The sequence below is a fragment of the Lissotriton vulgaris genome, unplaced genomic scaffold (genome assembly GCF_964263255.1).
Source record: "Lissotriton vulgaris unplaced genomic scaffold, aLisVul1.2 SCAFFOLD_453, whole genome shotgun sequence".
In the NCBI taxonomy this organism is placed as follows: Eukaryota; Metazoa; Chordata; class Amphibia; order Caudata; family Salamandridae; genus Lissotriton; species Lissotriton vulgaris.
In genome coordinates this window covers 220,603-244,517 of record NW_028254176.1, presented here as the reverse complement: position 1 = coordinate 244,517, position 23,915 = coordinate 220,603, and the positions used below count along the sequence as shown (strand labels likewise).

Sequence of the window (23,915 nt, the reverse complement as noted above, 5' to 3'; positions counted from 1 at the left end):
ACATACAATATTCAATGATGCTCCCAGCTAAATTGAGAGTGGCAACAACCGACAGGACACAAATCTTTAATACACCACAGGAGGTTTGGGACTGGATTGAACAACAGGCACCACGTGAGCATGACATCTAGAGACAGGACAAACGGGAAAAGGGGCGAGCCCGCCAAAAAGAGAGAGGAGGAAAGACTGTGGGAGCCCCAACTGAAGCAGAGGTACAATGAGAAAGAGACAGAGCTGTGAAACTGCCTCGCTGTCAGGGGAAGACTCCAGAGACTCGGACTAAAGCTCCAGCATAATGGGGAGAGCCAGTCAGGAACTTCCGAATGTGGCTCCCAGATCGGCAGATGACATCATCTGAATGTTGGTGGCCATGCAAGTATAGCAGGAAGGAATAAGTAAGGGGGGAGCACATCAGAAGGGCATGACATAGCGGGGATGGTTAGGCCCAGGACCCAGGCTTACAGCTTGAACTATGAGAACACTGGACTGGGGAGGGGGGATGCGGGAGTCTGACGAGGCAAGAAGGCACTGTTCCTCTCCGAACAGAGCGCCTGGTCTGACCCTGATTGAGTTTCTAATTCTATCAGTTGTTGCACACAGGTGCAAAGTTTGGATGGGGGAGAGCTTCTCACTTGTCCTGGGGTGAGGGAGTTATGGGGGTTATAACGTTTTAAGTTGTGGACATTGCAGGGTGCTTTGGTTAGAATATCAGAAGCTGAATGCCAATACAGGCCGCATGACGCGTCTCTTGAGGAGAGCCAGGGAACAAGCAAAGAATGGAGGGAGAGGAGAAACAGTGCAATGAGTAGTGAAATTAAATATAATCTATTGTCTTGGAATATTAGGGGAATGCATACCATGCAGAAGAGACGTTAAATATTCTCCCACCTAAACAGACGAGGGGTCCACATCGCCCTACTGCAGGAAACCCACACCTTTGCTTTGGAGGGAGTAGCACTAACCACAGATGGAGAGGACAGGCATACTTCACTGCATACTCAGCGTTTTCTAGAGGGGTACTGATCTGGATAAGTGCGGGGGTTCGCTTTCAACACACAGGACACGGGATCGACCAGAGGGCCGATACATAATACTCACAGGTAGACTGGATGGACACGATGTAACAATAGTTAACATATACAGGCCGAACTCCGGTCATGTTGGCTTCCTGGATATGATGTCTGGCATTCTAGCGCCCTACTTGATTGATTCCATAATCATGGGAGGCGGTTTTAAATGTGTAGCATACCCTACCTTGGAACGATCCCAGCCCCGCTGAGGGACTCACCAGTGCATAGAGTGGTGAAGGCCTTTAGCGGGTGGCAGACCGGATGGCGACTGGTCAACACCTGGAGATGTACGTATACACTTGATAAAGAATACTCTCACATGCCAACAAACTACACGTACGCCTGGACACTTTCCTATGTACTCCTGACATTCATGCCCTAACACAAGGGTGAAGAACCTAACACATACGATATCGGACCATAACCCAGTCCTGATGAGGCTAAAATGGGGATTGAAACACCAGCCCATTCCTACCTGGCGCCTCAGACCTGAAGCACTAGATGATCAGGTCTTCCTCCAGGAGACTAGGGAACACATAACTTCATACTTCACTGATAATGCAGACTCCACCGACTCTAGACTGATGGAGTGGGAAGCCTTAAAACCATTATCAGGGGAAGGTGCATGGCGACATCTATTGGGGTCCGTAGGACATTAATAACAGACGTGGAAAGGGCGGACCAGGTGTTGTGAGACAAGAGATACAACAACCTGAAGGCCCAGAGCTCCAACAGGAACCCCTGGACAGGAAGGAGAAAGGGGCTGTTCAAGAAGAACAATTGCAATGTTTTGACCACAAAACATACATGGACCGTACCCATGCGGTGCGGGATAAGGCGGGCAGACTCCGGGCTTGGCTGGTCAACCTGGCCTGTAGAGGCAATAACAATGTAAGTAGCTGATCAAACAGGACATCCTCTATATAAACAGACTGAAATAACTAGTAGATTCCTTGAAAAGCTCGGGCCCGAGAGGGAGAGGAGACAAGGAAGTTTCTGGCTTCCCTCCCCCTTCCCACCCTGACTGACGACGATGAAGACCATCTGTGGGCAGGAATCTCGGAGCACGAAGTTAGGGCAGCCATTAAAGGACTGGCCAAGTGTGAGACTCTGGGAACCGATGGGCTCCGGAAGGAGTTCTATGCAACATATATTGGGGAACTAACCCCCAGGCTTGTGGAGATGTACACAGCAACCGGAGAGGAGGGACACCTCCCAAAGACCACACGAGAAGCACTAGTGATTCCCTGCTCAAGCCGGACAAATCCCCCCTAGAATGTGCGGCCTGTGGGCCATTGCTGATGCTCAATCTAGATTTTAAAATATTAAGCAAGCTGCTAGCGACAAGCCTCTTCCCATATGTGACCACTCTTGTCCACCAGACCAGGCGGGGTTTGTACCGGGAAAGAACACAACTCTAAATGTCAGACGACTCCTTTCCATAGTGGAGGCGGGAGAACACGAGGAACTGGCGGGAGTGATCTTTGTCATAGACATAGAGAAGGTATTTGACAGCCTGAAATGGGGGTTTCTCTATGCGGTCCTAGAAAAGATGGGAGTGGGTTAGGGCTTAATATAGTGGATGCGCGTGCTAAACTCGGAGCCACTGGCCATGGGTGCGCACGGGCCGCATGATATCGGAGCAGTACCAGGTGGAGAGGGGAACACGTCAAGGATGCCCCCTCTCCCCCCTATTATTTGCTCTGGCCATGGAACCCTTGGCCTGCTTGGTTCGAATGGGCAATAGATACCAGAGGCCTGTGCCTGGGAAAACAGGCGCACCACATCGCATTGTATGCCGATGATCTTCTCTTATTCCTGAAAGACCCAGAGGGGAAATTGCGAGAAGCCAAGGATATGATGGAGGAGTTTGGGGCTCTATCGGGGCTCAAAGTTGACGGGCAGAAATCTCGCCTTTTCCCAATGGTGGGCAACAGACCCCCACCGGAGGGATAGGGGACCTGCTGTGGGAGCCTCACTGCTTCAGATACCTGGGAGTTAAAATATGTCATTCGCTGCTAGACCTATAGGAAGGAAACATAGGGAGGCATTATGCTCATTAAAGGATAGCATAGCTTTTTTGGGGGGTCTCCCATATCAGTGGCGGGTAGGATCGCCCAGTTAAAAATGGTGGCTCTCCCCAGAATGCTATATTTCTTTACCACACTTCCAGTATGGGTGCTGGGTGCGTGGTTCCGAGAGCTTGACTCATGCTTGTCAGCTTTCATATGGGGACTGGCTGACGAAGGGTGGCCCTCACGACACTGTAACGCCCAGCAGCAGAGGAAGGTCTATCTGTCCCGGACTTCGAATCATACTACCTGGCAAGGCAACTACAGAGGGTTACACAGTGCGTAGCCAAGAGATTGACACCAGATAAGGAGGAAGGCCCCATCATCCCTGATGGAGACATACTACTGCACACCCTCCTAAGAACAGCGGGGACGTTGCGGGAATGCACAAAAGAATACAAATGGATACAGCGATGCTGGCGCAGGTGCCTCCAAAAGACACGGACCTGACGACCCTACTCCCCGGACCTACCAATGACCATGATCCGAGAGCTACTACATGCGGGGTCAGTGGAGGGGCTAGAGGACTGGACACAGGCAGGAGTTACAAAAGTGGGAGACTTATACAAGGGCAGGGAATTGATCCCATTTGACACATTTAGAATGGAGAGGGGTATCACCCACGGCCAGTTTTTGCTACATAGAATGATCACCAGGGCCATACGAAGGCACTGGGGGTTGGACCACTTAGAGCCAGACAATCACTCCATGTGTGGATACATAGGGACAGCAGGGTGCTCCATAAAGCCGGTCGCTTGCCTTTACAGACCATAAATCTGACCCCATCAGACCTCTGACAGCGCTGAGAGACTGCTGGACAGAAGACCTAGACAGGCCCTTAGAGGACAAAGACTGGGAGAACACAATGGATAGGATGCTCAAGGTCTAAAAAAATGCCTGCTTTAGGCTGATCAGTTTTTACATTCTACACCGGGCATACCTCACCCCAAATCGTATTAACCGCTACTTCCATAGGGAAGATGCGGGCTGCCCGAGATATGGAGAGGTGGGAGCGGACCTTCTATATATGCTATGGCGCTGCCAGGATCTGACTCCTCATTGGCAGGCAATGACAAATGAAACAGCTTGAATTATCGACGCGACGAGAGGTCCAGTGCACACGGGCACACTGTCTTCTTAACCTATTCCCCCACACAGCTAAAACAAAGGTCACCAACAAATTTCAGAACTTGCCTTTCATTCTAGCCAAGAGAGAAATTACTAGTCGATGGAACGCATCATGGGGGCCCAGCATAGCTAGGTGAAAATGGGAATAGGAGAAATGGGTGGGCTGTTAAGGCAGGATCCTGCTTAGGCATGCACTAAGGCAGAGTTCTTCAATCTGTGGGGCGCGCCCCCCTGGGGGGGGGGGGGGGGGGCGCGCCACCGTCTCAGGGGGGGCGCGTAGTCCGCCGTAAATCTCACCTTTGTCCTCCACTGATTAAAGAAACAGACGGCAGAGTGAAGCTGCAGGGGCCCGAAGAAGGGGTGAAAACTATTAAAGCCTCATTAACAATACGAGATTTCTCTTTCAGCCATGTAATCCGCTGTAAAGGGACTAAGCACAGGTGTAAATGAAACATAATTATTGTGGGAGGGTGCAGCACTGATAAAGGGTTTAAACTGCCCTTCTGAAGACAAAGGTGAACCATATGGTTGGAGAGGGGATAGAGCCGCTTATATATCTGAAAACAAATGCGTGCAGGGGCCTCTGTTCATCTCTGCAGTGTGCGGGCTCTGTTTCACATCAAAATGCAAGTAATCTCATAACGTGTTGCAGAGGCCTCCTAGGGACTCGTTGAGCAGATCTTTCCTGAGAAGTTTGCATGAGGTGCAGGTTTCAGCTTTGGGACGAATTTCACTGCGCATCTTTATTTTTCTAGTTTTATTTAATTTGCGCAGGCCTGCTTGGCAACACCACTCACGTGACACTTCACTCACCTGTCCCCCTCACTGCTCAATCTGCAATCTCACTTAAACAAGCCCATCACTAACCATGCATTCATTAGTCCCACTCTGCACTAACATGCACACCCAAATTCATATGGTCAGCTCAGTCACCCTGCATTCACTCCACTTACCCTTCTCTCACACTGTCGCATATCTCACTGTCCACTCACATGAGCCCTCCTGCCACCCTCACAGCACAGAGGGTTAATGTGCCTGCTACAAAGAAGGTGTACCATGCAGATCAAAGAACTGAGGGGCATATGTTCAAGGAAGTTGAGGAGTGAGGCGTTTAGCAGTCATGGGTTAAAGCCTCTCTCCGCCACTTCAGAAACGCTGCACCATATTTACAACAATATGGTGCAGCCTTGCGTTTCCCCTTAGCAGTGTAGTGCCAACGCAGACACCATTGCACCATAGTTCAAGGGTGTCTGGGTGCAGGACCTTCCTGTACATAAACAATCTTTAAATGCTATTTGTCTCACTTCCATGTGTGCTGCTTAATACAGCACACACAGAAATCACAAAATGGATTTTGTTTTTAAAGAGTACAAATACAAGGCATTTTGCACAAGGCAGCACACATGGATGAATGAAAAATGAGGAGAAATAATGCATTTCTCCTACTTTCACCAGCCTAAGACCAGGTTTTCCCTGTTCTTAATTTTAACGCTGCCTCACTTTTACGCTGCCCTTGTAAATAGGGCGCAACATGAAAATCAGTGCCTGTTGCAGTGGAACGCCCACTGCAACACCCACTGCCCACCATTTCACGCTAATCATAGTATGAAAGAGGGCCGTATTTACAAGGCAGTGTTAAGCCAAGTTAAGTGGCTTAACTCTGCTGTGTAAATACGGCAATGCCCCTATCACCACCACAACGTCGTAAAAAGTGATGGTGTGGTGTCTATAGGTGCTTGTACATATGCCCCTGAGTATGATGAAACTATGAGTAGCACTATAAAAAAAAATTATATGTTTGCCAGAAAGGTGCTATAGAGAGCTGAGGTGCATTGCTGGTGAGTGGTAGTGAGGGAATTCATGGAGAAGGAGGAAACACTCATTGTTTTGAACATTATTTGCCGGGTATGGCCAGGGATATGCGGGTGGCGGTCAATTATGTAGTGTACCAGATTCCAGAAATTTCTGTCAGGTGGTGGGGGGGCCCGACATTTACAAAAATTCAGCTGGGGGGGGGAGGGGGGCTCAACCTTCAAAAGTTTGAAGACCTCTGCACTAAGGGAACTAGGCAATATTGAGAGGACCAAGGAATGGGCGGCACTTGTAGAGAGCATGTGACATGAGGAAATGGAGTCTGGAAGCACAACACCGCAGACACAATCCCAACAGGGAAGCTCAATACGACACAAATCAGAAAGGGCCATCGAGCTGGCACCATCAGTGGAAGAATCCTAAGATAACTAGGGGAGGCCAGAGGGGGTTCAAAGATGAAGAACACCAAAGGGAGAGAGGGTTATCATCACAGTAACCAATAAAGAGCATCACATGCACACATAGACTGATATAACAGTGACCTGCAGTGGGGATGCTGGGGGGGGCTTGAGGGGGAGAAGTTGTCGGGGCTTGTTATTACAGGAACAGCTGCGTGATATATACTTAATGCATTAAACAAACCGAATAATGGCAATGCGGAAAAATTGGCGGAAGCTAACACGAAAAATGTATTTAACTAGACAAATGTTAACAACAAAATGCAAATAAAATCTGTTTACAAAAAATGCTTTGACGCTTGGCTAGGTGACCTTCACTTAGAGAGTATTCAGGAGATCAACTAGTAGGGGCAAGAGATGTTGGCTTGGGGTGCTGAGCTTGGTTAGACAGAGGATCAAGTGAAGAACCTGATTTAATAAACCACAGTAGGTCCAAAAGACGATCGGAGTCAAAGAGAAGAAAGGATTGTAATTGGACTGATGATCACATCATGTCCAAGTAAATTGCTTCCTTGGGAGGAGAAGGGTTAAAATGTGAGCTGGAGTTTCCAGGCTGGGTACTACCAGTCGCTGCTGTGCTAAAGCTAAAGTGAGGCGGCTGTTTGTCACTTTGTTGACAAAAATATCTGCCGGCTCTTCACATTGATCCCATGAGAGTGAGGGAGGGGGAGTAATAATGCTAAGATCAGACAAGTCTTGGACCACTTTGAAGAGGGTTTTGTGACAGTTTTGAGCTTTTGATACGTTTTTCAGAGTAGAAGATGGCTCTAGCATTTCTGTGTGATAAATATTCAGAGCTGTCTTATATTTTTGCTTTGAATAATTATCATATCAAAGATCAACAAGTGCCTAAAAGAAACTTTCGCTTGGTTCAAACATAACCATCTAAAATGTAATTCAGATAAATCCGAGATAATTTTCTTTGGCTTTCCCAGCTGGATGTATAGAAACAATGGTGGTCTCAAGATATGTCCCCTCCCCAGGCCGCGGTTAGGACCATAAAGAACTTGGGAATAAAAATGGATGATGCCCTCTCTATGGCACCACAGGTGCAAGAGACAGTCAGAACCTGTTTTGGTCTCCTGAAGATGCTTATGAGGTTTTTATTTCTCTTACAGATTGAGCATAGAAAAATGGTTAATCAGGCCCATATCATCTCAAGGCTGGACTATGCCAACGTCCTCTACCTGGGCCTTCCGGAGTTCTTACTCAACAAATTGCAGGTAGTACAGAACACGGCAGCCAGGGCTGTTCTGAGCTTAGGGCCTAGAAATTGGACTTCCCGCCATCTCAGGGATTTACACTCTTTACCGGTGCGCAGTAGAATCGGTTTCAAAGCCCTGGTCCTGGCCTTTAAGGCCCTGCATGGGATAGGAGCTAAATACATCTCTCGAAGAGTCTCCTTTTAAATATCTGGTAGATCATTAAGATTCGCCCACCAACATCTCATGTCCACTCCGAAATATTTTAGAGCTCGCAAAGAAGGTCGCTCTTTTCAAGCGCTAGTAGCCAGACTTTGGAATAAGCTGCCTCTTCCACTTAGGAAAGTCACTAATTTGCTCGTTTTCAGGAAACAATTGAAAACTTGGCTGTTTCAACAGACACTATAACTTTCTCAGCTCTCCCCGGTTCCTTTTTTTTCTGTTTTCCTCTTCTGATTCCCCTTGCTTGTTTGGTGTTTTCTGTCTTTTAGCGCCAGGACACTCTTTTGAGTAGCTGCGCGCACTAGAAATGTATTTTAACATAACATAACATATCACTCTTTCGAGTCATTTACAGAGTTTATTTTCTTCCTGTAAGGTGTTGTTAAACAGGGGCAACGGGATGCCGTCCAGACACAGATTTGAATGTATCTGTCAAGGTTGAGTCAAGAGAGCTTCGAAGCCAGTTGTCAACTACAGGAAGATCAAGGGTGACCTGACGTACTCGTTGAGGTAGGGTATCCGATAAACACATGTTGAGGGCAGTGATGTGGAATCTGGCCCAATCTGGCCATAACATTAGAACCTCTTGCTGCGTGGGTGAGTAAGGAACAGGAGGGTATGGAGAAGTACAGTCAGTTATTGTAGAGCACCAGTTCCCGGCATGGCCAGGAGACCAATAAATTAAGTCGCCAGAGAAAGTGAATCTGGGCGTAAGACTGAGTTCAAGTTCAAGTTCCAAAATTTGTATAGCGCACTACTCACCCAGAGGGTCTCAAGGCGCTTGGGGGAGGAAGGTGTATTTATTTATCGAATATCCAAGTTTTTAGTTGCTTTCTGAAGGAGAGGTGGTTCTGTGTAAGGCGGAGGTGGGTGGGGAGAGAATTCCAGGTTTTGGCCGCTAAGTAGGAGAAGGATCTTCCTCCCATGGTGGATCTGTGGATGCGCGGAATTGCGGGGAGGGCTTGATTGGACGATCGGAGTTGTCGGGAGGGGGTGTAGAAAGATAGACGCGTGTTGAGGCATTCGGGTCCTAGGTCGTAGAGGGCTTTGTGTGCGTGGGTGAGGAGACGAAACATTATTCTCTTGTTGACAGGGAGCCAATGGAGGTCTTTCAGGTGGCCGGAGATGTGAGCTTGCCGAGGGATGTCCAAAATGAGTCTGGCTGAGGCATTTTGGATGCGTTGGAGTTTTTTCTGTAGTTTGGCTGTGGTTCCGGCGTAGAGGGTGTTTCCGTAATCCAGTCGGCTTGTGACCAGTGCGTGGGTGACCGTCTTTCTTGTTTCGGTGGGGATCCAACAGAAGATTTTTTTGAGCATTCGTAGAATGTTGAAGCAAGATGATGAGACTGCGTTGACCTGTCTGGTCATCGAGAGGGAGGAGTCCAGGATGAAGCCCAGGTTACGTGCATGGTCCGTAGGTATGGGTGCGGTTCCGAGGGCCGGAGGCCACCATGAGTCGTCCCAGGCAGAGGGGGATGGCCCTAGGATGAGGACTTCTGTTTTGTCCGAGTTTAGTTTTAAACGGCTGTTCTTCATCCATTCGGCTACTTCTTTCATTCCTTCGTGTAAGTTGGTTTTGGCGGTGTTTGGGTCTTTGGTGACGGAGAGGATCAGCTGGGTGTCGTCTGCGTAGGATATGATGTTGAGGTTGTGTTGGCGTGCGATGGAGGCGAGGGGACTCATGTATACGTTGAAGAGGGTGGGACTGAGTGATGATCCTTGTGGTACGCCGCAGATGACTTCGGTGGCCTCTGATTTGAAAGGGGGGAGGCGGACTCTCTGTGATCTTCCGGTGAGGAACGAGATGATCCAGTCCAATGCTTTTCCTTGTATTCCGACATTGCTGAGGCGTTGTATGAGGGTTCTATGACAGACTGTGTCGAAGGCTGCGGAGAGGTCAAGTAAGATGAGAGCGACTGTTTCTCCGTTGTCCAGTAGTATTCGGATGTCGTCTGTTGCAGCGATGAGGACGGTTTCGGTGCTGTGTTTGGCTCGGAAGCCGGACTGTGAGGGGTTGATGGATTTGTTGGATTCGAGGAAGGTGGCGAGTTGACTGTTGACTGCTTTCTCAATGACTTTGGCAGGGAATGGGAGGAGCGAAATGGGGCAGTAGTTCTTAAGCTCAGTGGGGTCTGCTGTGGGTTTCTTCAGGAGGGCGCTCAGTTCGGCATGTTTCCAGCTTTCCGGGAAGGTAGCGGAGTTGAGGGAGCAGTTGATGACGTCTCGGGATGGGGTGCAATGATGGAGTCTGCTTTGTTGAAAATGTGGTGGGGACATGGGTCGGTTGGTGATCCTAAGTGGATGGAGTTCATCAGGCGGATGGTGTCTTCGGTGGTGATTGAGTTCCAGGCGCAAAGGTTGTTAGGGTGCAGTTTTGGTTCGGAGGTGGGTGGAGTGGACTGGTCTTCGGAATGGTTTTCAAAGCTGTTATGTATTTCGGCGATTTTGTTGTGGAAGAACGAGGCTAGAGAGTCGCAGAGATCTTGGGAGGGAGTGATGTCGTTAGTGCCGGCGGAGGGGTTAGTGAATTCTTTGACGATGTTGAATAGTTCCTTGCTGTTTCTGAGAGAAGAGCTTCACAAACTGATGAGGGAAGCACCCAAGTTTTACACCGAAACATGTTGTTGATAATGGCAAAACCGCCATCTATCTTATCCCTGCAGTTCCTTCTCACAGTACAATAATTATATGGTAGAGCAGCAATTACATTTGGCATAAATGCTTCTTGCAACCATGTTTCTGTCAAGAACATGGCATCAGGGTCATTATCTACGAGAAAGTGGTTTAAGTGCGGCTGGTGACAGTTCAGAGAGTGACATTTTAAGCTGTAGAAACAGCTACTGTTTCTAGTCAGGACATCGCTTTCCAAGGTATTCCTACCCTTAGCCACCAAAAGACCGACATTGGGTGTGTTGTTAGAGATTATGGTGGATTTCTGGAATTACAGGAAAAGCCACAGTATTTACAGCTAGCATTGTAAGCTGAGGGATAGAGCGACAAGCGGCATGCTTCTGCACACCTTGGGCAGAGTGTCATAAGCTGATGCGGGGACTATATATTTCTGGGAGTCATAGAAGGGGCAGGAGTCCTGGACCCGGATGGGCGCAGACGGGCTTGCCTTTGGCACGCCCACTTGGCACAGCCGCTGCGCATCAGCACCAGGCTGCCCTTTTGTAACTCAGGTGAATGTCCCAATGATGCTCAGCTGGGAACAAGTGTCCAAGATGGCGGCCGTTAGAGCACAGTTGAAGTAAACAGAGTGATGCATCCTGGCTCCCTCTGCTCAAACGGGAAACCCGTGGCAGACCGAGGAGCTGGGAGGAAAAGAGCAAAGTACTAACAGATGCTCAAATATCAGCAACTGTCCCTTTTGTCCTGATGTGAACGAATCATTGGAACATATTTTCTTTGATTGCCCAGTGTACCGTAAACCTAGGCTCTGCTGCCTGAAACCTATATGTTCAAACTTGGAGACCAGGTCCAGCAGCGAGGCATTCAGGATCCTCAAAACATCTGTGAAAGGGCCTATAGTGATTGCCGTTGCAAAGTTCCTAGGCTGGGTGTGGGTGATTGGCTGGAAAGAAAGGAGGCTTATGTCCATGTCATGTACGTTTATATGATCAATCTAGCATTATGCACTTTATTATATTGATGATTTTTTGTAATTTGAACTAATGAAGGCTGGTTCCTCAGACGGCAGCACTGCCCGGGTGCATTTTAGTGTTTTAAGCTATTTATTGTGTTATATTGAACTTCCAGGGTGGCTGTTTCAATTTTAGATATTCTTTCAAGATGTATGTGGGATACATTTTATTAAATTTTATTTTCACCTCTCTGTGTATGTTGTTTCAACTTTTATGAGTTTTTTAAATTCGAAATAAAGTCTAGGACTGACTGACTGACTAGTAGTTGAGCCTTAAATTAAAATGCGTTGTGTGCCGGTTATGTTATATTTGAAATCACAGATCGAAGAATACTTGGTATTGCTGAGTATTCCCCCTGTAAATCCCTCAGTCTGTTAACTAATACCAAATGCTAACATTGTTTTTTTTGCAGTGTTATGTTTCCTAACATAGGCCTAAGTAGCAAAGTAACCTTTTACCTACATTTGTTCTACCTTGCTCTGCATAACAGTTTTATCAATGACCTTTTACCCAGTTATGTGCTGAAAAAATGTCGATTGGGTTCCTTGAAACTAGCCTTATTAATTATGCATGAGGATTCTTACCATCATATCTTAATCCCCTGCACGTGACGTATTTAACAGGATTAACATACTCTGTACAAAAGTCATCTCTATCTTCATCCTAGGGCAACAGGGCTACTTTACAAAGTTAAAATTATTGATTTAGGCTCCTTTACCTAATCGTACTTACAACATATCGATTGTGGTAGAACCCCCGAGGTTACCTTTTTTGTATAAACAAACTGCTCCTTCATTGGATAACGGAGGAGATGCTTCTACGCTGACACTGACACTTAGGGCCTTGCAGGCTGAGGCTTCAACATGCAGTGGTCTGACATCACTTGCGGGGTGTCGAACTCGTGACCAAGACGGTGTCCTTCATTCTCTCCCATCAGGTCCTGGGGTTGGCTTTTTCCTAGTAGATTCTTGGCTTCACACCCACATACAGGCTCGGTACACTTAGGTAGGGTCTGCATCACAGGAGTACGCAAAGATGACTGTGTTTATATCTTCCTGCATATATGAATTGCTTTAGCGCCATGGTAGAAATGTATCAACTGTTCACTCTTGGTGTTTGTAATCTCTTACGTTTGCTTCTGTCTACTGATTGTCACAGCACATACGTTTTATACTAGAATGACGCTGGTTCAATAAATGCTTATTGAAACCATCCCCAATGTTTATTCCGTGTATCTCTTCGAGACTAAGTGATCATGATTGACTAAGCAAAAAGTACTGTACTTTTTTCACAACCCTGAAGGGTCATGGGTTGTCATGTTCAATGGTTGCCAGAAACTTTACACTCCTTGGTAAGGTTCGGGGGCTTATACTGGCATTATGAGCTAGCTGATATATAGGCTGACATATCCTGTGGGGGTGTTCGTAATCAGTCAAGACACCAATCCCTTAGTTTATGTTGTCCAACAAACAAGCAGAACCTATGTATTTTTAGGAACTACACAACAGCAGTGGAAAATACTAAAAGTTTAAAATAACATTCATGGTAAGGCCAATAGAAGTACCCAGAGGGTGGTGCCCTAGGTCTGCCTGTCTGCTACGCATTGGCGAAAGGCTTCCCTTTTGTAATGCAGGTGAGCGTCCCAATGCTGCTCACCTGCGCACATTGCTATCATTGTCTGAAGGTGTAACTACCTAAGAAGTTGTGAATCCATTAACCTGGATGCGGGTTGTCAAATTCTCACCTGAAGAAATTCTGATTTCCACTCTAAATGCTTGAATAACGTGCTCAATTTGTACAATACATCTGGTGTACGTGACATTAGTGGGTTGCGGATACTTTAGTAGTAAAGGCAGCATTTTACACGTATCTTAATTAAATGAAAGACATCCCACATTATTTCAGCCATTTCATGCATCTGCATTGGGGTTTTGAAAGGAACACTTGAGACAGAAGTGGGCAAAAGTGGTGGATTTTACTAAGTAAGGCATCAGATACAAAAAGACTGCAATACAAATAACAATCCTCTCCTGACTATCACACAGACCACCCTTAAGGTCCCATGACTCAATCTGAACAATGTGCCAGGACAGTCCTTTATTATTAGCTCCAGTTGTTCTGTCACTTCACAGCAGGTCGTAAAAGTAATCCAGGCCTTGTCCTAGCTCCCAGATCGATATTCCTGTCCCAAGCTCCGCTGCAAGCTCCAATCTGAGCTGGATGGACTAGAAGGAAAACATACAGATTGTGTTATGAATATTTATCTAGATAAAACGATGATTATTGTAAATTCATACAAGATAGAAAGATGCAAAGTGCAAGAAGAAAAAGACAATGCAGCTAACTGTAAGGACTGGCATTGCATGCTGAGCGATAACGTCTTAATCACAACAGAGGTTTCTTAGTGGTACTTTTCAATCATCCCAGAGAAATAAGTCTGTAGGGATTCTTCTCAGTCAGACCTTTGGGGAGGACTACAGTGCAAAAACTGACAGTCTTGAAGGTACAGATACTTCCAAGGCAGTGCAATTCAACTCGTATCCTAATTTGTCAGACATGAAGCAGCAAATTACTTTTGGGATAGTGGTTAATTAGAAGCTAGCTAGAGGATACTGAAAAAAAACAATAAATAAAAAAAATCAATCTTGAGGGCTGTAGCTAAAAGAAATGTCAGGTGGTTATGAGGTACATGTTGGACACAACAGAGTCAGGCCTCTGAGGTAGGCAGGTGGAGATAACTAAGAGGGCAGTCACAGAAGAAAGTAAGCCCATGAGGCAAAGAAGAGGGGAACGAGGGTGAACTAGTGTGAGCACTTACACTGTACGTCTGCGGTGTGTTTAATTTTGTGATTGGCACCCACTCCCTCTCACTGCAAACTCATTTTGTGATTGCCCTCTGCATCATGTGATGCTGTTCCACTCACTGGCAGTTTTGTCATTTTAGGACTGGGTTGACAGTGCAGCTTTCATTATACATAGACTGGGATTTGGGTCTTCTTCTTTAACCCATTGGCTTAATTTGGCCAGCCTCTATTTGTCATTGGCTTAAAACTTTGTCAATTACGTTTTGGCTCATCACAGTGAAGTATTCTAATGCAAGGGCGACTCCTCCGCTATGGTGGGGGGCGTGTCGCCCCACTGGTGAAATGCTGCAGACAGAAGAAAAATAAAAGGTCAATAAAACTATTTTATTGTAATTTTATTTTTCACTTACAGTCCACGAGTCTGGAGCGGGCAGGGCCATGCCTCGGCTACAGTATGAAGAAAGTGGCCAAATTAGGGTCACTCGGGTCACTCATAACCACCTCTCTGCCTTCCATACCAAATGAAGAGTCGGCCAGACAGTAGAGACTATATAACCAATCTATATTTATTCAGATACACTTGAGCGGATCCCGGTCTACCCAGTCTCTTAGGAGTGCTGCAGAGGGACTGGGATCAGCAAACATGGATTTACATAATGTACAATTCAGAACCAATGGAGGCACGCCCATAATGGAATTTTCCAGGCAGATGCAGCCAAACAAAGAGGTATAGAAGGATAGGTTTCGATTTGGAGGCCGGGCACACACTATCCCCTACTCAAGGTCGCTCTGTCCATGCCCGACACTAGACTTGTGGGAGACGGCCTATATCTAGTGGGAAAGGTATGCATTAATAAAAACAGTGTATTCATTAGCAAAGCAACGACCAACCTTGGAGAAACAAAACTTACCACAACCTGTTTCTCGAAAAAGGCAAGGAGTAGTTTCGAACATGGTTCAAAATGGCGGGCAAACATAAAATGGTACAGCGAATGCTAACTTACATAGAATAATGCAAAAGCAAAGATAACAGAAATGTTTTAATTCCCACAAGTAGGAGGGAGAGGAGTGGTTTTATGCACTGAAAGTGTGCATGTCTGTTTGGTTGACCGTCCTAGGCCGGCCAAAATGACATGCACACTTTGATATCTTCAGGCTGTTCCTGGGAGATATTATCAGTGCTCAGGGCCACAAGCTCCCAGTCCCTGCTGGAGCTTTAAACTGGCCCGCTCCGCCTAATGAAAGCGCTTCTTTCATGTTGGGAGTAACTGCATGAGAGAAGCGCTCATGCTGGGAGTAAATGCACAAGAGAAATGCTGGGTTTGCTGAGGAAGTCTGGGAACCTATGCTCCTGGGGATTGTAGTAACACAGCGCAGAGAGAGAGTAGTTCGGGTTGCTGGCAGCGGAAGGTAAGTGTGTTTTCTTTTTAATATTTTTTTTGCAGTGCTGGTCCCCCCAAGTCGAATTGGCAGCACCCGCTGCTGATCAAATGCTACTGGCTGTTTGGCTGTATCCTTCGGTTTCCACTTACTTGCTTGCATTTAACTGCTTGTCGAACTACTTTACAATCATAGCCCACTTTATTTGAAATAGAAACTTCATTTGAAATAGAAACAAATCAATACAGACCGACATTTATTTCTTGACTGGCTTTAATGTGCACGCATTAGAAAACACACTGAATTTGCCAATGTTCATTTCTTATAGATTATTCTGCTTAGCTGTGTAACACATTTGGTCTTGTAGTGATCAAATACCAAAATGTGTTTACCTCTACGCCTCCTCAATGTTGAGGATATATTTACAGTGACTAAGGATCAGAGATTGGTCTGCTTAATAGGAGCACATTCCTCGTTCACTAGTTTGTGTCGTCAAGCTCATGTGTCATGAGTGCATGGGTAAAGAGTAATCAGGGAAAACTGGAGGGCCTTATTTGACAGCAGAAACATGTAACTACTGCCCGGATGATAATGCAGTGGCCTTGCTCTTCCTAAACCCTGAAATCATTTGTCTCAAGACTTCTTCTATGGAAGAAGGTTTCCATAGCATCTTGGGGTTTTAATTTGGTAGAGAGATTTTCCCTAATTAAATTTTGAAAGAAAATACATTCTATTTGGTTTTCTAATCTAATTACAAATTAGACTAAGATGATGAAATAAACTGTGACTGCAGAAAATGTTTGGTTATATGGGAAGATCTCCCAAGAAATGTCTTCATTTGCATACATAAGGGCCTATTCCAGGTGGGCCGGTGGGCCACTTTACAGCTAAAAACTCCAGTTTTCAGCCAAACAGGATCACATGTCATCTGCAAAAAGTCAGTGGGAACAAACATGGAAAAACGGCTGTAATTTAGGAAGAGTTGCAGAAAGCAGTGCATTGACTCTGTTTTCATTCCTGATGTTAAATCTCACCCGAGTCTTTGTACCGTAACACCAGGGGCCCGATGTAAGTGGGTTTTCAGATGTAGGGGGCCTATATTTTACCGATTCTGTAAATTTACCGAATCAGTAAATTTACAGACAGGCCCTTTAGAATCTGTATTTTACCACCCAATCCTATTGGGTGGTAAAATACCGAATTCAGGTGTGCATGCACATCTGTGCATGCACACCTGTGCAATGTGACACACAGACATGCCCTTAGGGCATGTCTGTGTGCCACATGGCACACAAGTCCGGAATTGGGGTGCTAGAGGGTGTCAAAGTGACACCCCCTGCACCCTTGCTGAAATCGGTATTTACTGAATCGGTAAATACCGATTCGGTAATGTCCATTGATTCCTATGGGCTTCAATGCCCGTAGGAATCAATGGGCATTACCGATTCGGTATTTACAGAATCGGTAAATACCGAATCTTAATGATTCGGTATTTACCGATTCTGTTTTACCTACATCCCCCCCTCTATTTTACCACTACTTAAATACCGATTCGGTATCATTCAGTATTTAAGAAGTGGTAACATTTAATTACCTACATCGGGCCCCAGGTGCAATATTATTGCACCTAGTTCCCAGGCCTCTAGTGATCAAGCTCCCTAGTAAAGTTTGAGGCAACACCTATCAATACTTAGCTAGGGATTAGTTCTGTACAGTAATAATTAAATTCTATTTTGATACTTAAGGTGGTTGTAATGAGCAAGTTATTTGCCATCGGTAATGCTTCTGGTGGATACTCTATCTAACTGCAGTTTCCTCACCTTGTGAATATTACCCGAGGTGTCAAACTGGATTTGGAAACTTTTAGAGCAGTACACCTGAGCACCGGTGAGTGGTATCGTGTCGCTCTGCCGCCGTTGTCTCCCACCAGAAGTAACGAGTGGACTGACGTCAGTTGCTTTCTTAGGCTCTTCATGCCCTCAGATATAGAGCCCTGATACAGACTGGCAAGATAAATGTGCAGAACCTTTCACTATTTTTTTTTTTTTAGATGGAATAGAGTCCAGTTCACAGAACAAGGAGGTGGGTCTGTAATCTGTGGTCAGATAGAGTATCCACCAGAAAGAGCATTACCGCAGGTAAGTAATTTGTTCTTCTGATAGATAGTCCTACCTGCAGATTTCACACCTTGTGAGATACCATAGCAGTACCCCCCCACGTGGTGGGTCAGTGAATTGGCTAATACCAAAAAGTGCTGAAGGATTGAAAGAGAAAAATGCCCACCTCGACGGAAGTTGTGCTTCATGAACGTGTTTACCAATGCCCACATAATCGCCAGACAAATCTCCAGAAGAGGCACTCCTTGTGCCAAAGTAGTGGTAGCAGCTTTGGTGGAATGAGCCCGTAGTCCTTCCGGAGGTTGTTTGTTAGCCACTGCATAGGAGATCATGATGCAGAGGACAATCCATCGACAAATGCTACGCTTCCTTGCCCTTCTTTGCGGCAGCAAACCCCACAACGAGCACTTGATGTTCTATTGTGTGATCAATGTAAAAACATATGGCTCTCTTGGGGTCCAAACAATGGAGTATCACTCCATTTTTAAGGGCTGAGGTGGAGTAAATCCAGTGGACTGATTACTCTTCAGTCTGTTTGCCTTGATGTTCTGGACACTCATGCCGTACACGGATAATTGAGCTCCCGGCTACAAATCTTTTACCCAACATGTTGATCTATTGTGGAGCTCACTACAAGAACTAATCACGTCTCCTACACGTGAGGGAGAGCCTATTTCCATGCTAGTCCATTCAATACGCCCGTCAAGCATCACTCTTCTGGATGACTTTTGTATTTGGCTCTTATCAGAACCTGCGTATTCAAACCCCAAGACTACATTATCTTGAGAGGAACACACACTCAGAAGTGACACCTGGCACCCTACCAAACCGTTGGGAGGTGCTCACATTTCCCTGATAAAGCCCTGTTTTGGGAGAAATGCGTTGGCTGCATGTGCACTTGGTTGAAACCATTACAGAAGACTCAAGAACATTTCTTTGATTACTTAACTGCTTTTATGTTGCCTCTCTTTGTCTTATGTCATGAGGCAGGTTAGTGAATGCCTTAAGGGTGATAGCCTGGTTGATGTGAAATGGTGATCTATTTTTGGCAAAATAAAAGCTTGGGTCCTCAACATCGGATTATCGTGAAAGAACGTGGTACAACGTGGTTGGACAGAAAGAGGCTGAATCTCACTCACACATCACGCTGCCATTATGGCAATGAGGCAAACCATTCTGAGGGTCAGGAGGAATGGACAACTGTGCATTGGCGAAATAAATGTTGCAAAACAAGCCTTTCAGAAATCTCAAACCAATGAAGGCTGATCTGGAAAACGCAAAAAGATAATGGGAAGCAAAGCCTGGTACAGTGCCTAAAGCAAGTCCTTACTAGGCCAGGGACAAAACAGACAACAAAACATTAGAAAATGTGGCTATAGTGGGTCGATTTGGCAAGTGCCACATCAAACTACAAATTTGTCCCAACAACTGTTGTACACTGATTTTGTAGAGGAATACCTCTCCACCAACATGACATACAACAGCCTCAAGAAGAAGGTCAAATGAGTTCAACTGCAGCTGTTCAATCTCCAATTATGGAGATGGAGATTGCGCAGGTCCGGGTGCAGCACCATGCCCTGGTGCTGCAACAAAAGATCCTTTCAAAGGGGTAGATTCAGTAGAGGACAGATGCTCATGCCCAAGATGTACGGGCACCACACTCTCCTGGCCTAATCCGGTGCCGCTAGGATAACCTGGGTCTGGTCATTCCCAGTCTTATTTAGAAATCTACGCATGAGGGCAAAGCATTGAGTTCCAAGTACCACTCTAGGCAGAATGCGTCTTGGAGAGAAAACCTTCTTGAGAACTTTAAGATCGAAAAGAGCTTATATTGCACATTCTTGGCTGTGGAGAAATAAAATCAAGCCAGGAGTTCTTTCTACTGATAGAAAAAGCTCTGAACCACCTCTGTATGTAGCTGCCATTCGTACTCCGCAAAGTTTGGGTGGTTGAGTTTGTCCACCCTGTTATTTAGAGATACCGCCAGGTAGTTCACCACCAAAGAAATTCCATTGCAGGCCAGCCACTTCAAGACGCATAGAGCCTGCTACCACAAGATTCAAGATAATATCCTACTCTGCCTGTTGCAGTACCACATGGCAGAGGTGTTGTCCATGAGCACATGAATCTGCCTTCTCCTGATGGTAGGCAAGAAGGCCTTCAAAGTCAAGCTAATCACCCTCAAGTCCATAAAACTGATGTTGAGTCGAGATTTTGCTGAAGACCAGAGGCCTCTAATCCCCACCTCTCCTAGATGACCTCCCAAACCTAAAAGTGATGGATCCATCACTACTGTCATATCTGGATGGGGTAAGATGAGATGCTTACCACTGACCCAGTCCGGTACAGCAGCCACCTGTGCAAGTCTTTTTCAGTCTCCTCCTAAATCTGGATACAAACTGTCAGATTCAACTGGTTCTGTACCCTCTGGGACTTCAGATACCACTGCAGAGCCAGTATAAGCCATTTGGCATATTTCACCAGCATGATGCAGGAGGCCAACAATCTCAGCAGCCTCAGAGTCATCCATGACAGAGGCTGAAACATCGGGATCATAGCCCAAATGTCCTGACTCTCCATTGTGGGGGAAAGGCACAAAACAATGCTGTATCCAAAATGGCTTGAATGAATAGAACTATCTGCATAGGAATCTGGTGTGACTTCAGCATGTTGATAGTAAACCCATGCTGGAAGGAACTGGATTAACAAAGAGTTCCTACTTTTGAGGTTGGAACCCTCAAGTTGTCCCTTTGACCAGAAAGGCCTTTACTTCCTGCTGGAAGACTGACATGCCATCCTCCATTCTGATGGTGGTGAAAGGTGAGATGGGGTAGAAAAAAACTGGAGGGCATAGCTCCGATTGGCAATTTGGAGAACCCCTTTGTCTGATGTAATTGCTTGCCACCCGTTGAGGAAATGCTGATGCTGCCCCCAACAGGGTGACTTTGTGCCACGAAGGACATTCTAAAGAGGTTTGTGGCTGCATCCTCCTGGGGGTTTGGGGACTGAGCTGGCCATTGTCCCCGATGCCTAGGACAGTGCCTTTGAAATAAGGCCTGCTGGGCTTGTCACAGGGTTTGACACTTGCAGTTTTGGAAACAGCTACAGAAGGCTCAAAAGGGGTAAATAATGCAGCAGGAAATTGTCTGAGTGGGACAGACAGGCGCTAAATAATGTGCCATTGCCCTGATTTCTTTAAAATGTTCTATGGCGAAGTCTGTTTTCTCACCAAAAAAGTGAGAGCCATCAAATGGCATGTCCATGAAGGTTGCTTGCACATCAATTATGAGGCCATAGACCACATCCAGGTATGGCCCCAAAGTGCCACACTTGTACCCATCGCCCGACCTAAGCAGTCAGTCGTGTCCAAGCCAGAGCAAATAAAAAACGTAGCTACATTACAGTCATCCTGAATAGCTTGGGTCAGGGACGCCCGGACATCGCATGGAACCGCCAGTAAAACCTGGCTCGCCGTATCCCACAGGAAATGCGAATAGCAGCCTAGAAGACAGTTGATGTTTACTGATCGCAAAACAGCTTGTGTTTACTGATCGCTGATCAAGGCTTATGGAGGAAAAGATAAGCTAGCCAAATGCCTCTATTCTCTTCGACTCATGATAAGGTGGGATGGTGAGGAAAGTTTGGGATTTATCTTACTGTAAACCTACACTACCAAACAAAGCCACACCTGCATCCAGGGCTCATAAATGTTAGATGTCCCACTGATTGCTGTCAATTGTCAGAACCGATTTTAGTGGCCTACGGGGCAAGTAGGAGCTATTGAGCCAAACTGTGGGGTTGAGGCCTTTTATTCCTGATGCCGGGGGCCTGACTTGCTGCGGGTCTCAAGCAATTGGGCCATGTTCTCCTTCATCACTTGACTCTCACTAGTAGCTTGGGTCGAAAAGCAACACACTTGTTGGATGGGAGGTAGATACAGTGGAGTGATCACAGGATCACAACTCAAAATACATTCAATAGCAGCAATAAATGACTGTCAGATAAATACTTGATTATATGAAAAAAGGAGCATTTATATGCGAAAATAAAGTGAAATACAGCATACGCAAACAATACACAGAGTCTCCTGGGGTCAGGGCTCTAGTGTTCGATAGATAAGTCACTGAGTTCCACTTTCTTCTCACTAACAGTAGAGGTTATTGCCCAATCACTATAGGCGACATTCAGGTTAAGCACTAACAGGAGTTCAAGTCTCAGGAGCCCCCTTCCGACTCTTCCAAACATCAAAAGAGTTCCAGTGCCCGAAGCGCTATGCCTTCATGACAAGTTCCTGAAGGGACTTCCAGTCCTACGATCAGTCTTACCTACTCCTCCAGGGATTGTGAGACCTGAGTTTCACGGAGCATATCACTCACAGATGTTGCGAAGAGTTGCAGTTGCTGCTGTTGGTGAGTAGTATTCACGGCTCTACAGGGGCTGAGGTGCTTCCTCTGGTGAGACAATACATTCCCCACAAGTAGAGGGGTCAGTTGCTCCTGTTCTGCCCCTCAGTATGGGGCTTGGGCCTACATGAGTCACCAAGGCGGCCTCTTCTCTCAAGGATGGCTGACACCAGGCAATGTCCCTTGTCCTCCCTTGTGGCCCCCTCTGGCATACTGGGTCATCCACCTTTACTCAGCACAGGGGCGACAGCCCTATCAGCACAGCAGTAATTTCCTCTTCATGGCGCTCCACCCACCCTCTGGTTTATGAGGTCAGTGACTTCACTCCATGCACGAGCTATGGTCTGATTGGCATGGCAGTAATCTTCATGGAAGCACCCTCTGGCAGACGGAGTCTTCGACATCCCTGCACACAGACTACGAGACAATCGGCACAGCAGTAGATTTCATGGTGGCACCCTCTGGCATATGGGGCTGCCAACTTCAGTCAGCACACAGTCTGTGGCCTGATCGGTACGGAAGTAATCTTCACTGTGGCCTCTTCTGTCACATGGAGTTGCCGACTTCCCTCTGCACAAAGGCAACAGCCTGATCGGTGCAACCAAGGCTAACTTCATGGTGACCACCTCTGGCATACAGGTTTCCAACTTGAATCTACACCCTGGCTCACTCAGTGCAGTAGCCACCTCCTCACACCTTGTTAAAGGGACCCACTCACCAGGACCCTTCTCCCCCCCCCCCCCCCCCCCCCCGGACCGCGTTACCTGCAAGCGTTCTCCTCTTCCTCACAGGGCAGACTGATCTTGTCAAGCAGGCATGCACTGGTGTTCCAGGGTCAGGTGGTCTTGGATGTCACTTCACCCGACCAGGAGACTGTCAGGTCTTAGCACCCAGCCCTGGTCACAAGCAGAAGTGTTGCAGGGCTTAGCCTTCTCGCAAAGCCTGGCTGGCTGCTTGATTGTTGACAATTTTGGGAGCCTCAAGCTTCTCTTCTTATAGTCCATTTCCAGACACCAAATGTGATTTAGGGGCTGAGTCTATGACGTTGTGTTGTGGGTCTACTTCCCCTTGAAGTGCCTACTCCTCTGCCTTTCCTCCAGAAATCACTGCACAACAGGAGCTACTCCAAATCTGATAGTGCCACAATACAGGCCATGGGAGCGACTAGAAGTTCACGCTTGGGTGTCAGCCACAGTGATATATGCCTCAAAAGGTTACCGCAGGGACACAACCCTACTCTGTATGATTCTCTTATCGGCTCCTACTCTTTACTGAGATGCGCCCAGGCTCCTTTTCAGGGTCTTTTTCCTGTATCAAAAAGCAGCCTTTGAAGTGAACTGAAGAGCCTGGCTCTTCTTTCTGAAGTGTGTGTCCCAGCCAGCTCACAGGAATACTGCAATCCACAAGTATGTCTTGGGGGATTCCTCTACCTCCACATGCTCCTCCAGTCAGCCCTTGGTCTCCCTAAATGGAACCCAGAGTCCTCCTTGTATTGCACCATTCACAGGCACACATACACACAGCACATGCATACAACACACACGCTGAACAGCGCTACATACTAACTTGGTGTAGGCCAGTGGTGAGTTGAGCACACAGAAGCA

General features: G+C 46.7%; 1 long non-coding RNA gene across 1 annotated transcript in view; it reads right to left on the bottom strand.

The window, feature by feature from the left end:
* Positions 1-13,564: 13,564 nt before the first annotated feature.
* The window catches only part of LOC147659651 (uncharacterized), a 49,923-nt gene continuing 39,572 nt past the window's right edge, over positions 13,565-23,915 (bottom strand). Inside the window, exon 3 of the long non-coding RNA XR_015307191.1 lies at positions 13,565-13,832. This is a non-coding gene — a long non-coding RNA (uncharacterized LOC147659651). The remainder of the gene's footprint in view (positions 13,833-23,915) is intronic.